We start from the raw sequence: 15327 nt of genomic DNA, 5'->3' as shown, positions 1-15327 counted from the left end.
CCTGGCTTGAAACTCAATTGATTTGGACTCAATGTATTCAACTGAGCAAGCAACCTAGCCACCAGCATATATTTAAGGAATGAAATCTGGAAACATAATGAACATCATAAGAACCTCCTGGATCAGTCCAGAGACTTATCCAAAATTCTGTTCTCACAGTTGCCAACCAGATGCATGTGGGAAGTATTCAAGCAGGGCGTGAGTTCAACAATCTCTCCCAAATGTCACATCCACCGAAATCTAGAGAATCTTTGAAATGGCAATTTTAAATGTTATTTATTTCAAAATGTATAGACAACCATACATTTAGAGAAGATAGAAGCTGTGTGCAGAAACAGAATATAAAACACAATGCAGATCATCAAACAGTATTAAAATGTGTAAAAGCAGCAGTTATTTAAAAGTGATGGGCTGGGATCACCCAGAGAGGAAGTGTATTTTTCTGCCCTACTTGGACTGAATATGGGACTGTTTGCATGGAAAGAATGTGTTGTTCCAATAATCTGCAGGTCTTCCCTATTAATGGGACACAGCAATGCTGACATTTTAATGAAGGGAAGAACTCCTCACATAGATTTTTTGGGGGAATCTGACTTGCTCCCCTTGTAACATGTACTTCCATGCACTCTGACTTGCCTGGTATAATTGGCAGCATTTGTGGTAGAGGCGAGATTCAAATAATGGTCTTTCAATCACAAAATTACCAATTACATTGAGTATCCCCCCCTCAAGTGACTGGTACCAAGAAGACTCTAGAAAACATAAGCTTCCTTATCACATTCAGAACAAAAAGAGAAGCACAGACAAAGAAAGCAGCAAGGAAATCGAATGAAGCTTGGAGGTACAAGGTAATGAAATCATAGGTGAAACATATAACTTTGTAGAAAGAAGAACACCAAGTTATGTGTAAACGAACAGCAAATTTGATCGTGATGGAGAGAGCAGTCACAGGACTCTCAGTCACAGCAGTGTTCACAGTTGAAAACAAGAGGTCCCAATATGTTTCCTAGACTCAAATTGGCTCTTGAAAATTTCCCAACAAATATCTCTTCAGTAGGTGGACACGGCAATTCATGCAGGCCACAAGAAGAGCGTATCGGTAAACATAAAAGTTGTAGACTTCACAGACAGTGCAGACGCTACCAGTTGAGACAAACCGCAGAGGGCTGCATGCCATGTAGTTGTTGCTACAACACCTAAATGACCTAGGACATCTTATTGTGAGATATATATATATAGTGGTGCCTCGCAAGACGAAAAGAATCCGTTCCGCGATTCTCTTCGTCAAGCGGTTTTTTCGTCTTGCAAAGCAAGCCCATTGACAGCTTAGCGGATTAGCGCTATTAGAGGTCTAGCGGCTTTTAGCGATCAGCTCTTAAGCGGCTTATCAGCGGATCAGCTGTTAAGCGGCTTAGGAAAAGGGGGAAAAACCCAGAAAAAACCCATGGGAACTCGCAAGATTTTTTCGTCTTACGAAGCAACCCCATAGGGAAATTCGTTTTGCGAAGCGCCTCCAAAACGGAAAACCCTTTCGTCTAGTGGGTTTTCCGTCTTGCGAGGCGCTCGTCTTGCGGGGCACCACTGTAATTTATGAATGAAGGTATATTGTATACTGCCCTACATCCATAGATCCCAGCGTGGTTCACAACACAATAAAACAAGATAAAAAACCAAAACACATAATAAAAGCAAGAACAAAAATGAACCAATAGCCCCTCCTGCCCCCACTGCCTCCAACAACACATTCAGTCAAAGGCCTGGTTGAAGAGAAATGTTTTCAATTGGTGCCTAAAGGTTCATAATGAAGGCGCCAGCCTTCTCTTTGGGAAGAAGATGCCACAAATGGGGAGCCACTGCAGAAAAGGCCCATTCTCATGTTGCCACCCTCTAGACCTCTCGTGATGCCACCCTCTGGCCTCGGATGCTGATCACAGGGTACAGGTTGGAGAGAGGCAGTCAACTGCTGAGGCATAAGGTTTTGTGGGATGGAGAACATTTCATCAGATGTGTGGGTCGATCATTTTCTCCAAGATACAATCATCCAACAAAGAAATACAGGTTGCAGTGCAGTCAATAAGTGGGTGTTAAATGTGTGGTAGTGCTTGAAGCACAATCAAATATTTGTTAAAGGAGTGACTTAGAAAGAAAACAAGTGTGTGCAGAGCATAGCTGTCAACCGTCCCTTATTTGGCAGGAAAGACCCTTATCCCAGCGCCGTGTCCCGTTGCTGTCCCTTATTGATGATGTTCCTTAAATTTCCCGGGTTTCAAAGGAAGTAGCTTCTCTCCCTCCCTGCCAGCCAGGGAGGCTCCAACTGTGTTGCTTGGCTGCATTGCTCATCCAATAAGGAGTCTAAGAATGACTTGGGGGTGGAGCTTGCATGCCTTGGGGGGACTCGCCTTTGCTCAACGCTTCCCAGTGGAGAGGTGGTGGTGGTTTTCCTTGCTGCATTCCCTTTGCCGGGTTGCTGCGCTGTGGGAACCACCGCTTGAGGCTTTGTTTGGCTGCTGGCTGGGCTTTCTGTCTTTGGCTCAGAGGGGCTCAGAAGTTGAATATACCTGTGTCTGAAAAATCCCTTATTTTGGCTGCTGATCCCTTATTTTCAAGGGTTCTGGTCCCTTATTTTCAAATCTGTAAGTTGACAGCTATTTTGCAGTGTTGCACTTAATAATAACTACAATATAATCCAAATATAAAAATACCCTCCAGCAGCTTTGCAGTCATGACACAGAACTATTGTTTGCAAATCACTCTTTTTAATTCCTATTGGTGCCATTTTGATTTTTCTCTCTCAGTAGCAGTCATTGTTAATGGCAGCTCTGCAGTGCCATAAGTGCCTGCAAGGAACTTACATGCTGATGTTTATAATGAAGGAGCTAATTAAAGGAACTGGGGAGGGGATGAGATCAGCACAACAGGGATTTAGCTACATTCATAAAGATAAAGCGCTTTATATGCATTATAACACTGTGACACCAGATGGCGCTGTGGAGTCCTGTCTTTCACCAACAGGATTTCCCCATATGAAGTTTACAATGTGCTTAACTGAATCGGTTTTTTGATGTGTCTAGATCCAGCCCAGGAGGTGAAAGCAAACAAAACTGCATACAAACTTCGGCAAGTGAGCAAATGCAGAAGTTGGTGTGTAGCTTTGCCTAATACACACATTTTTACAAATCATTTCCCCCCTAATATTTACCTTTTCACTAATATATGCATCTTTATCCTAGTATGTGCATTTCTGTTCCCATTACCTGGCTGCAGAACTGCAATGCCAAATCTGGAGAAATGTGAATTTCAAAGAATGACTGTGCTTCGGTTTGCATATTGTTTTGGGAAATGCAGATTTGATAGGTCCACCTTTAAATGCAAATTGAATTGATTTTCCTCCCCCTTCCCTTGTGACATCTGATTTTTTTGGTACATGCCCCCCCCCCCCTATTTCAGCCTTCTTTGTCATATCCAGAATTGTTCCAGAGTCTCCCTCCCCTCCATTTATGGGGGAGTGGAGAACAGCAGAGGGTGGATGAGCAAAAATCAGCTGCTCCACATTTCAGATGAGGACATGCTTTCTGCTAGCACACAGCCACCATTGGATAGATCCCTTGATCATGAACTGAATTGCATTCTCGTAATCGTTGCCATCACTCCATGCATATATATATATATATATATATATATATATATATATATATATATATATAATCCCTTGCAGAAATTGCATTTGAAACTACTTTTGACTGGATCTTGAGACGTGGTTTCAAGAGCAATATCGCTCTGATGCTTAATAAATATAAAATAACAATTAATAACAATTATGGTTGTAAATGGTAGGAAAGAGGAGCCTAATTATCCAATTATCTGATTTGCACAGAGACTCAGGTAATTAGACAGCTCAGTTCTAAAGTTTGCACCTGTAATTAATTATGTGTGTAAAAACGTTAACGATTTAATGCAATTTATGTAAGATTGCATTTATTTATTTATCACTGGAGCATGAATAATCTCAGCAAAGAAAACCTTCGTATCTCTACTCTGTTTTATAGCCCTATTATCTGAATTTATGCTATGTTCCCGTAGCAAGCATCTTCTGGTACACTTCATTGTTTAAAATGCAACACATCTGGCATTCCAATTGTTCATTAGCATTATGTTGATTGTTCTATACTAGTTGCATTTGCACTGTGAATATTAAGTGCTTGGCAGTTTTTGGACTGCAAGGGATTTTAGCAAATCATATCCACGGGAAGAAGAGACCCTGGATTTCTAACATCTGCCAAAATGCTCACTTTCAATCAGTCCTTTACTAAGCTCTTTCACAGCAGGTGTATCCACTAGTGAGGATTTCCATGTGCCAGTGTCGTTGAGTATATTAGGAAAGACTCTCCTCCCTGAAAGAGAGGGGAGTGGTTGTGGGCGGGAGCCCGAGCACCGCCTAGCAGGGGGCGTTGCCCCCTGCCTCCAGCTCACCTGGCTGGCGCTCACGCCCCCCCCCCGGTGGCCACCCAACCAGGTGCCGCGGAGGGGGCGTGCTCAGCAGCCTTTTACTGCAGCGCCAGCCTCTCTCTGGCCTCATTCCTTCCCCATCGTCGTCCCGTCGCGAGTCACCCACCCTCCACTCCCTTTGAGTTAGGGCTTAGGTCATTGGCCTTGCTATGGACCTTAGGTTGGTCGCCCTGGTTGCCCAGGGGGCCTGGTAGGAGTTTTTCCATTTGGCATTAGGCTTTTTGGTTTTTTCGCCTACCTCGTAGCAATCGTCACAACTTTTGTGGTATTGGTGGGTAGGTTAGGCATTGGAATAATGTGTTGTGGTGAGTCGAAGTGCTAGGTGTGGCCATCGCCTATGCCTTCAATTTTTAGGGGTATTCCGTTAAAGGAATCTGGCGGTCGTGTATTCTGTCTGATGCCTGCTTGGCGGGAGGCCATGGCACGACCCTCGGTGACAGCAGGGGTGAGCCTATAGTTGGATTAGCATCAACTGGCTCCACCTACTGGTGAATAAACCCACTTGTTTCGATCCAATGCCTAAGCCAATACCTTTCCACTGCTGTAATCAATAAAGTTGTGGCCTTTTCTAGCCCATTAACCTTCTATCACATGTCCTTGTGTCTTCATTTCACTTCGCGGGGGTTGGACCCTCGAACCACAATGTGCAACATGACTGTACAGAACAATCTTAAATTTGCATAGGAAAATATCCTTTTAAATTATATACCCAAGACATGGAATTGAACAAAGGGACAATATGAATGGACATTACATACCCTTACTACAGCAAAAAGACAAGTATTGATGAACTGGAAAAATGAAAATACAGCTCCCTTTAATGAGTGGATTGAAGGTATGTACAAACTCGCTACACATGAACTAGTTGTGTATAAACATAGACTTCCCATGGACAAATTTAATGTACACAATACATTGTTTTGTTCTATTTGGTTTTCTACATGGGTACTATTTATTGTTTCTTCTTCTTTTTGTGTCTTACCTTACTCTGTACACTTGCAAATCTGTACTTTTTATTATTCAGTAAAGAATATAAAATAAAAAAGGAATGTGCAAAGCTACCCTGGGAAATGCTACTAATCTCATCAAAATTCACTTCAGTTCCACTGCCAACCCTCAATATACAGATGATTTTCTTGAACACTGTTTCCAACACCCTCAAGCTGCAATTATGGGTTGGTGAAAAATTCAATTCAGTGTGCATTTAAAAATGAACCTACTTAATTCACACTTTCCGAAACAATATACGGACCGAAACACAGCCATCCTTCAAAATTTGCACTTCTCTTAATTTTGCAACGTGGTTCTCCAACCAAGCAATGTGTATGAAAATACAAATACAAATACATCGGGTAAACTGCATATAAATGCATATATTGGTGAAAACAACATACAAAAATGCCTTATATTTGGGAAATTGTTTTGCAAAAGCGCAATAGTCTGAAATGTATATAAAAATAGGTATATTAGAAGAAATTCACACTAGAACGCTGGTGAATTTTCCAAGATCCTTACCATCCAATATCCTGCAGAAGCAACTCATGCAATGTGCATCTTTTGGGGTTGCGCTCTTGCAGGAGCCAAGACAGGCTACATCCCGGAATCCAATCAGAAGGCTTTTGTAATTATGGGATGCTCAAATAGGACCAGTTCTTAGCCTGAATCCTTGCATAGAACTCTATTTTAAAGCCTTCATTTCCTTCTGCCAGAATTAGGCAGTGCACCAACAGCTTCACAGCTGAACGAGGTTTGCATCTAGTGTAATCTTACACTAGCTTCACTGACACAGTCTCACTTAATGTCAGCTTCTGGTGCACAGGATTCCTTCCTAATTTAGGTCTGTTGATATGATTTTTTTATTTACAGCATTTGTATCCAACTCATCTGTGGCTCAGTTAATAGAACCATAGAATTGTATAATTGGAAGGGAACATGAGGGTCATCTAGTCCAATCCTCTACAATACTGGAATCTTTTTGCCCAGCGTGGTGCTTGAACTCATGACCCTGAGATGATGAGTTTTATGCTGTACCTACTGAGCTAACCTGCAGGTCAGTGTTGGCTGAACCAAGGCTGGTGTAAGACCCCCCCCCCCCCCAAAAAGGGGACTTCCAGGAATATGGCAGTGGGAGACCCGGGGTTGAGGGGACTTAGGCTGGATCCAAAGCCCATTCCACTTGGTCTCATGACCTGGCAACCTGGCATATAACAGTTTGAAGTCTTATTTCCCCTCTGCTAGGCTGCATTCAGACCTCATTTTATTTGATCTTTCACACAACGTAAAAGCTATTGTTGGAAATCTAGTAGACTATCGTGGAAGTTTTAGTGCTCATTTCCTTGTCAATTGCTTCCAGAAAGAATCCATTTGCAACCCCATTAACCCAGAAAATTGTGGGATTCAAGTGACACAATTTGTGGTGCTATACCAACATACAATCCTTTCCTGCCATTTTCAACGGTGAATCATGGGGAACGTAAGCAGAATGTGCAGAGAGCAGCACGTCCAGTTATGTTTGGTGCTGTTGTGTCATGCCACACCCACTGGTATGAATGAAATCTAGTGTGACCGGCTGGAGTATGAGTTAAAAAGCCACAGATCCATAATGAAATGGGCACTGAACCATAAGAGCAATGTCAGAAACTGGGACAGAAGCACTACCATTATAAATCAGTGAAACTAATACAATAAACCCCTTTTCTGAATGCCGTCATAACCACTCCATACTTATGCTATTACATTTCTTGTCGCCTTGGCTGTTTGCTCGAATTCGCCCTGACGTAATATAGCTCCTGGGAACAAGATAGCAAAAGTTCATCGTGACAAAGTATCATTAATAACAGCAGAATATGACTCAATCTTGATTTTTGATGGGGCTTGGTCACAACTAACTTTTGTGAGGTTGCATCCCCGGAGCTTTGTGTTCTGTATTGGAAATGGGGCATTGCACACACATTGTTTCTCGTTTTCTATGTCTGCATAATCAAAACTGTAATTTTGACTGCAAACACAATTAAAATTCCAGATTCGTTTACAGGAGCACATGCTATTTGATTCTCTTCGTGGCAATTATATATTGTTTTAAGGTGTAGGGTTGTTTTCGTTTTGCGATCTGATTAACCTCAGGGAAAAGCCAAATAGGAACCCCCTGCTTTATATTTAATTTAAATTGAGAATAAATGATTGCACTAAAGAGAGCAATGTCTTAATCTATTGAAGGAACAGTGTCGGAGTTCATTAAATGAGGGGTAACCTCCAAGCACATGCAATAAGCGATCTGTCACAGACACAAGACACAATTTATCTCTCTTCTCCAGTGAAAACACAACCACTGGGATGATATTTCAGTTCTGTTTCGATTGGTGCAAATCAACAGTCACTCTCGTGGAGTGAATATTAAATTCATTTGATGAATTTTTTAATCAAACATTGTCCCAGAGCTTAAATTCTAAAACAAGAGTTTCTGCAGCTCAGGCCTTCCTTAAACTTATTACTTGTAACCTTGAAGCCCAATGTCGTAACTCCAGATGAGTTATGTGTCTTTGATTAGCATGGAAAAGAATTCTAAGCATTATAACATCACCTTTTCTCAGGCTGAGGCCCAGTTCTAATGTTTTTTATGGTCTCCATGCAATTGTCTGTGGGAGCAAATGATGATGATTGGAGCAAGCTCAACACCCTACTGTCATAATATAGGGTGCTGGTTGCATGCATAATTTTATTGATTAGCAGGTGCCTATGTACCTGGTCAAGGGATGCGGGTAGCACTTCGGTCTAAACCACAGAGCCTAGGAGTTACCAATCAGAAGGTCGGCAGTTCGAATCCCCACAACGGGGTGAGCACCTGTTGCTCGGTCTCTGCTCTGCCAACCTAGCAGTTTGAAAGCACCTCGAAGTGCAAGTAGATAAATAGGTACCGATCGGGCGGGAAGGTAAACGTTGTTTCCGTGCGCTGCTCTGGTTTTGCCAGAAGCAGCTTAGTCATGCTGGCCACATGACCCGGAAAAAACTGTCTGTGGACAAACACTGTCCCCCTCGGCCAGTAAAGGAAGATGAGTGCCGCAACCCCAGAGTCGTTCGTGACTGGACTTAACTGTCAGGGGTCCTTTACCTTTAGGGAAAAGACCAATCTGTGATCCAAAATGTGAATTTATTAAAAAGGAAAAAATGCATGGCCCTCTTGTGATGATGCCTAAACACAATGGGAGACAGTGAGGGAGGAAGGGAGGAAGGATGCTGTTGCAAAAGGAGAGGCTGGGGAGAAGGCAGATTGTCCCTTAAATAGGGATCTGGCCCTGCCCCCCTCCTCAAACCACCTTAAAGGTAAAGGGACCCCTGACCATTAGGTCCAGTCATGACTCTGGGGTTGCGGCGCTCATCTTGCTTTATTGGCTGAGGTACCGCCAGAGTGGTACCTATTTATATACTTGCACTTTGACTTGCTAGGTTGGCAGGAGCAGGGATTGAACAACGGGAGCTCACCCCGTCACAGGGTTTTGAACCGCCAACCTTCTGATCGGCAAGCCCTAGGTTCTGTGGTTCAAACCACAGCGCCACCCGTGTCCCATATATAGTATATATTCAATACACACAAAAGAAAATCAGCGGCAGTTTGTTGTTGACAAAGGACAGCTGGACATATAAAGGGCCCCATTACCCTCAGTAATGGAGGTGCTGGAGGAGACTCTTGAGAGTCCCATGGACTGCAACAAGATCAAATCAATCCATTCTTAAGGAAATCAGCCCTGAGTGCTCACTGGAAGGACAGATCCTGAAGCTGAGACTCCAATACTTTGGCCACCTCATGAGAAGAGAAGACTCCCTGGAAAAGACCCTGATGTTGGGAAAGATGGAGGGCACGAGGAGAAAGGGGCGACAGAGGACAAGATGGTTGGACAGTGTTCTCAAAGCTACCAGCATGAGTTTGACCAAACTGCAGGAGGCAGTGGATGACAGGAGTGCCTGGCGTGCTCTGGTCCATGGGGTCACGAAGAGTTGGACACAACTAAACAACTAAACAACAACACCCTCAGTAGCTTAGGGCCTCATCAAACCTAAATCCGGCTCTGTACATGATACTGGAGGCAGGTCCATGTGTGGGCCCATTTCCAGTCATCACATAGCTGACACATGGAAGAGCTTGCAATATTGTCTGAAACAGTTTGTGTTCATAAAAGAATGGGACAAAGAGGACCTTTTTCTTTTCTACCATTTTCTTTTCATTTAATAATAATACTATCATTGATTTTTAAAAAACTGAATGCCATATTATTAAGACCAGAAGTTACTAACAGAAAGGGGGGGGGGGAGCTTAGGTGAACAAAGTATTTTTTTCTGAGACATTAGAGACTAATGCATCATCATTATTCTTTCAAATTTTGCATGGCGATTAAAAAGAAAAAAAGCAAAGCCTGTGGGGAATTGTAGGAAGATACAGAAAAAATATTTAAATCACATTCCTTAAAAATAAAAAGAGGCATTATAGCCTTTGTAAGAAAAGCTCTGAAGATGGTTCGGAGACTTCATCTGGTGCATGAATTTGGTGGCAGCAAGACCGGTCCTAGCCCAACTTCACTGCCAATTAGTTTCTGAGCCCAATTCAAAGTCCTTGTTTTGACCTAAAAAGCCTTATATGGCTCAGGACCACAATACTTCAAGGACTGCCTCTCCCCATATATATCGACCCGGACTCTGCAATCATCATCTGAGGCCCTTCTTTTGTGTCCTTTTGAGAGGTCTAGAAGGTGGAAACACGAAAATATGCCTTCTTTTTTGCAGTGATTCCAAATTTGTGGAATTATCTCCCCAGGGAGGCTCGCCTGGCACTTTCATTGCATATGTTTAGGCACCAGGAAAATATGTTTATTAGTATTATTATTATTTTATTCCATGGGCACATGGACACCATGCTTTTGCCCTATGATCCACTCAGAAATAGCTAACTGACCTCTCCATTTTCTCCATTTAATCCACTGTAATTTAGCTCCCATTGAAATGAACAGGACTAAAGTTAGCTATGACTAACTTTCCACATTGACTAACTTTGTCTGGAACCAAACACAAAAAATTATGATCAGATCATTATACTGATTGCCCCTCTTTTTGGTCTGTATTTTTCTGTTTTTCTCACACAACGAATGGTGGTTCTAATTCTTCCCATTTTAATAAGGTCTGGAAAATCTTGGTCATTAACGGAGAAATTAATTATAACTTGATCTAACAATTTTGGCAATAAGCCGGAGCACAGTCCTCCCAATTCAGTAGCTCACCACTCTCCCCCTCCCCACCACAGTCCTTCAGCAGCATTCATTCCAAATGACAGTTTTCGTATCTAAACCAATTTAAATTAATATTGGATGCATGGTTATTATAGCATGCTGTATCAACCACTTTACGGAATTAATTGCAAATATGTGTTACATATAATGCACTGCCATCATCACTAATTTTGCAATTCTTTGAAAAAGCAATCACATTTGTCTGGCTGAGGAAACACACAAAAACAAAAAAACCTAACACTGTTTATTACCCACATTTTGGTTAGCAGAACCAAGTTGAGGAATTGGCACTGAACACTTAAGTCACAGGATTCAATATATACATATATCCAATTATTTAATTCTTAGAATGCTTTGCCAAACAGATCAGGTGGTGCTGAGAGGGAAGGGGGTCTTTGAGGGCCATTGGGGAAAGAGAGGCAGCATGGGAAAATCCATGGTGCTGATTGGCACTTTCCTAAGGTGGTTTGGGAATGCAGGTGGCGCTGTGGCTTAAACCACAGAGCCTTGGACTTGATCAGAAGGTCGGCAGTTTGAATCCCTGTGATGGGGTGAGCTCCCGTTGCTCAGTCCCTGCTCCTGCCAACCTAGCAGTTCGAAAGCATGAAGTACAAGTAGATAAATAGGTACCACTCCAGTGGGAAGGTAAACAGCATTTCCATGCACTGCTCTGGTTCATCAGGAGTGGCTTAGTCATGCTGGCCACATGACCCAGAAGCTGTATGCCGACTCCCTCGGCCAATAAAGCGAGATAAGTGCCGCAACCCCAGAGTCAGTCACAACTGGACCTAATGGTCAGGGGTCCCTTTCCCTTTACCTTATATGCTATATGGTAATTTATGGACCTAATAGGTATCTAAAGCCATTTGCACATAACAAAATATGTATTTTATCAAAGTAATTGTTGAACTGAAATACAATTAAGAAGAAGTATATTAATAGTGAAATAATTATTAAGCGTTTTATTTTATTTGTTTTTAATCATATATTTCGGAAATGTACATCCAGGTTTTTTTTCCTTCCAATTTTTTTGGGGCCCCCAAGAGCGTGGGACCCTAAACTATAGCTTGTTTAGCTTATACGTAAATCCGGCACTGATCATGTACACCACTGGCCCCACCTCTTGGATGTTCATGTATTGTTATCTTTTCAGATTTCAACTGGAGACTCACACGGCAGGAAATTTCTCCATTAAAAAATCCTTACATAGAGAAAACTGGCACATCAGGGAGGGAAAGCTAGCTTAGAATCCTCCCTTTCATGAAGATTTCAGTGAGCTAGGAAGTGGTGCAGCCCAGATACTGGTTGACCCTCCCATCTGCTGCATGCATGAATTATTTCTTTACATGTGTATATTCTTTTTGATCAGTGTACAGTTCCAGTATAGGGCCACTTGGTTTGATGTGCCAATTTTTGACTGCATTTACTTTGAACGTTAGAATGAAGTTCAGATCAAATGCAAGAGATCAGATAAGCCCACCTATCTACTCTAGTGGTTTGGGTATAATTCATTTAACTACACCTAACATATTATTCCTGCATGGTTACAAATAACAACTCGACAAAAGTATCTGGTGGCTGGAGCTCAGCAAAATGATAAGGCTGGATAATTGTTGGCATCAGACTGGTTGGAATGCAGGAATGGATAGGAATGGGAGTCATTGCATAACCATCAATGAAATCTCTGTTGACATGCAGAACAGGGAACCTGAAGATGTGAAGCTTTAATATTTACTGTCAAGAAGCATGATAGCTATATGTACAAAGGTCCAAATTTCTTTGTCAATCATTCTTTTAGTCAGCAGCATTCTGTTTCCCTGCCTAGCTAGGAATCTGCTTTTGACTTTGGCATTATCATTCCATACATATTTTATAATTTCTCTAGAAAGGCTGAATAGGGATGCCAGTAAGTAAATAAAATAACTATATGTTTGACATTTTCAAATCCATACCAGACAGGTAGAAGGATTAAATAATGGGGGGGGGGGGCAAAGGACAATACTTTTCTCACCCTTTCTAAATTGACTTTCGGGCTCCCGCACAGAATTTATTTCCAAATTCCAAGGTAAGCCTTTGAAATGAGCAGATATAATTGAATGGGCAAGACTCAATGCCCCTTAAGCGTTAGTGTGCCCTTAAGCCTTAATGGGAGTCAGGTCATTTTCCCTATCTCTGGCATTCACTGAAGCAAGAATTCCCCAAATTGTCTAGCATCCTGTTCCCACAGTGGCCAACCAGATGCCTGTGGGAAACCCAAAAACAGGATTTGAGCACAAAAGCGTCCTCCCCTCCTGTGGCTTCCAGCAACTGGAAGCATTATTTTCTCCATTGTGGAGGCAAAGCATAGCCATCATGGCTAGTAGTCACTGATAGACTTCTGCTCCATTAATTTGTCTTATCTTTTAAAGCCTGGGCTGGTGGCCATCACTGCCTCCTGTGGGAGTGATTTAAACCAAGTGCTGCCTGGAGAAGTACTTTCTTTTATCTGTCCTGAGACTTGCAACATTCAGCTTCATTCTCACTGAATTTCACTTCAGAGGGAGTTCCCCCAGTTACACTTGTGATGCACGCTGGTCCAGGGGCATAGCATGGGTTGTCGGTGCCCGGGGCAGGGCAAATGTTGTGCCCCACCCTGGTGGACTGGGCAATGGTCAGTCTCTTCTCTGGCCAGAGTCCAATCAAGGGAGACTCTCCTTGTAAACTAACCCCAACCTAGGAACAAAGATAAGACAGAGAAACATGAAGCCTAGGGTGCCACTGTGTCTCCTCACTCTCCTGTTACCCTCTGGGCAATGCAGGTGGCTCTGGCAGTGCTTTCTCATCTTCCTCTTCCTCTCTCCCTCGTTGGTGGGCAGCAGCAGCCGTGCCCTTCCCCTCTCTTCCTCTCAGGCTAGGGGCAGGGTGTGCGTTGGTTTCTGTCCTGGGTGCAGCTTGCCTCCCTGTGGCTCTCGCCTCGATGAGGAATCCTGTCATGGGGTCAACTGGTTGCGCCTCCTCAGAAATTTGGGCCTGGAGCCACAGCCTCCATGCCCCTCCACTAAACCACTACACCGATCATTTATCTTTGATGCTCTGTCTTCCATCTAAAGGTAAAGGGTAAAGGGACCCCTGAAAGTTACGTCCAGTCGTGAACGACTCTGGGGTTGCGGCGCTCATCTTGCTTTACAGGCCGAGGGAGCCGGCGTTTGTCCACTTCCGCAGACAGTTTTTCCAGGTCATGTGGCCAGCATGACTAAGCCGCTTCTGGCGAAACCAGAGCAGTGCACGGAAATGCTGTTTACCTTCCTGCCGGAGCAGTACCTATTTATCTACTTGCACTTTGACATGCTTTGAAACTGTTAGGTTGGCAGGAGCTGGGACCAAACAACGGGAGCTCACCCTATCGCGGGGCCTCAAACTGCCAACCTTCCTATCAGCAAGTCCAAGGGGCACAGTGGTTTAAACCACAGCGCCACCCGCATCCCCTAACTACTGTCTTCCATCTAACTACTGTCAATATCTACTGTTGTCTATTGCTGTCATGTGTTGTCATTGACCTGTGTCATCAACTACAGTGTCACGAGGAAGTCATATTGAGATCTGGACCAGCAACTTTGTGGTTACATTTTTATAAGTAGAAGCTGCTTGAGGTAGGAGATGGAGAGATGGATTATAAAAGAAGGTCCAGCAGCAGAGGATTGGATACAAGCCCAAGTGGCAATAGCAATGGCATCCAGGTGAGAAAGAAAGAGGTGGGGCGAATTAAAGAGGAAGCACAATGGGGGAGGAGCTTAGAGAGGAGATAATGTTCTCAATGCAAAATGCAAACTAGCTGAGGAGGTATGGAAGTCTTTTTATATATATCAAGATAGACCAATAAGATAGGGATAGGTTTCTAAATGGGAAGAGACTGCATGAGCATGTTGAGGGGGTCACATGGGCTACCAGGAGTCAGCAAACCTTTTCAGCAGGGGGCCGGTCCACTGTCCCTCAGACCTTGTGGGGGGCCAGACTATATATTTTTTGGGGGGGGGAATGAATGAATTCCTATGTCCCACAAATAACCCAGAGATGCGTTTTAAATAAAAGGAGATATTCTACTCATGTAAAAATATGCTGGTTCCAGGACTGTCCGTGGGCCGGATTTAGAAGGCGATTGGGCTGGATCTGGCCCCCGGGCCTTAGTTTGCCTACCCATGGGCTAGCCTGTCTGCTGCTGCAGCCATGTCCCAGAGTATCTGCATGCATGGTACAAATGAGAATTGTTAAGTCGTGGGTGAACATATCAGACGACACAGCAATTCTTCAAACAGCTCTTGTTTATTCACAGGTCAGAACAGAACTGAACTGAAGGGTTCAGCCAGCCTGCTTATACAGAGCTCCACTACAACGCAACAGTAACCACTTTCTGTTACTATCCAATCACTGAACGTCACTTTCAATCCCTTATTTGCATATGTGGACCTGAGTGAAAACTATCTACAGTATCCCCCTTCTGGCCCAGGGTGAGAACTTCAGTACACAACAAGAAAGGTCCTTAGTCATGCAGAAACAGACCTGCATCTCC

The sequence above is a fragment of the Podarcis gaigeae genome (assembly GCF_964106915.1).
Source record: "Podarcis gaigeae genome assembly, chromosome: 7".
NCBI lineage: Eukaryota > Metazoa > Chordata > Lepidosauria > Squamata > Lacertidae > Podarcis > Podarcis gaigeae.
This window is presented reverse-complemented; position numbering follows the sequence as displayed.